Here is a 2,272-nt window from a genome sequence, read left to right as displayed (position 1 = left end):
CTGCTTTTTATGCGTAATAACACAATTCACATATTAGAAACACAAATCATGCAATGGGACATTTCCTAAGATCACACTGATCTAATTTATGCAGATCAGGCATTTTAATAACTGCTGGATGTGTGCTAGACAATGTCACCCACCCTCAAAACAAAAACAATACCATAAATAATTATCCCATTATACTAGACCACCGTATGAAAAGTACAAGAGAGACCAATTAAGGTAGCAATTACTCTCACTTTACTGAGCTCTCAGCTGCTCAGATCTGGAAAAAGATCCGTACACATTATCGCTGATTGCTTTAAATAGCTAATACACAATACAGCTGACCTTAACGCCGCGCAGCCTACACAACATAATATCTTTAATGACATATTCACAGAAAATAACAGAAATAAAAGTACGCTGCATCTCACCTTGTTCAGTTCTGAAAAGCCAGATAACAACTTTTGGGATTAAAGGTGAACCGGCACAGTCATCTTTACTTCCTCCTTAGTATTCACCACACCGTTTTCGTATACTTTGCTCGACAAGTTTAATCTTCTTTAGACTCAGGGCTTTACCGCAGAACGAATGTAAAGCACAGAACTGAGCTTAGAAAGCAAACGACAAGTAATGTGGGTGGAATGTGTGACCTGAATGTTGTCCTGATTCAGAAAAACACTATAGTTAAGCAGCTTTACACACACACACACACACACACACACACAAGTATCTATGGTTAGAGATTAAGTGACAATGTACAGACAATGACACTTACATCGATTATAAAGTGTCAAAAACATAGGATTGATGTGAGAGCAGCTACAGAGCGACGCTTACAAGATGAGTCAGATCACCCGGCAGGAAAGTGCCTCTTCAAGTGCAGGTCATCCATTTTTATGCAGAAAGATAAATTCAACCAGAATTAACATTAGTCCAAGACTGCAACTCACTGGATTTAAAGTGATATATGAGTGAAGTACAGCCAGAATCAATACGCTGGAGCCCTTTGGTAACAGAAGACAACAAAAACAACAAGTGAAGCGCATCTTACTTTGGTGTTTTGAAACATCCTGTTAGCTCATAATGAAACTCAACAGTTCACAAGCAACAAAACCTGGTCTCTTGCTTGGCTCCTGCCCAGGCAACCATTCTACTAAATTGACTCTGCTCATCAAGATTCAGAGAGATTGGACAGTGTCCCCACAGATACTTCGATGCAAGTGTGCCCAAGGCAAATTTCTTTTGTGGCTGAACACACGGATACGGTAGTTGTGGCTCTATAAAAGGAAAGAAACTCTTAAGAACGGAAAGAAAGGCTTAATGCCGGTAATCCCATTATACAGAAGCTGCAATACTGAAACTAAATGCTGCAAATTAAATGCAAATAGTAACTTTGCTTACGGTGGATTTCATATAGTAAATGCTGTTATCTAACTGTCTGCTCCATCTCTATTAGAGCTGTACAATTAATAGAGATATTATCAAGAGCTCTGTAAATCACAGGAGCAGCGATTGTTTGATAAAAAGGTAAAATGTGTAACAAAACATCATCACAATGAAGTACTGTAGTGCAGCAGAGATGCCCTGACCTACAGAAGAAAGACTACACAAAGAAATGTCACAGGATCATGATTTTAATAGTTACTTTGAGTGAAACAGCAATAATGATTATTCCCAGATTAATCGTGAGTCATATTGAAATCAGCCTTTGTGTCAAAATAATCACAATATGATGTTTTTATCGTATCGTGCAGCACTAATCTCTATTGAGACTTTGCTTTCTTTTTGACCCAAATAAACATGTAATCTGTTTAAGGCACTTCTGCTTTCTCAGAAAAAGAATTCATTGAGATTGATGGAAAAAAAACAAAAGGAGGAAGACAAAAGACATAAGGTCAAGACATCCCAGTTCTGTTACTGTCCTTGTGCTGTAAATACATAACAGGAATACCAGCCGGAGATGAATCCTGATAGAAATGCAGATGAAAAAGAAGAGATATGAGAAACAAGAATGCAAACAAGAAAGGATGAGGGAGGCAGAGAAAAAGGAACAAAGGCTGCAGCAGCACCAGTCCTTTCACACTTCTTTGTGGTATTGATCTATAAAGTGTGATCAGAGAATTGGAAACAGAGTCTTTCAGTCTCTGGACAGTTCCCACCATCCCTTCGTCGTGTTTACCTGACACCTCGAATCTCGGCCTTTTATCCGCTCCACGCTCTACCTGTAAATCTAAAGGTGACCGTACCTTCGCTGTTTTAGCCCCAACATTGTGGAATAGTCTTC

Source organism: Morone saxatilis, unplaced genomic scaffold, assembly GCF_004916995.1.
Source record: "Morone saxatilis isolate NCDOM2014 unplaced genomic scaffold, NCSU_SB_2.0 Contig19, whole genome shotgun sequence".
Classification (NCBI taxonomy): domain Eukaryota; kingdom Metazoa; phylum Chordata; class Actinopteri; family Moronidae; genus Morone; species Morone saxatilis.
This window is presented reverse-complemented; position numbering follows the sequence as displayed.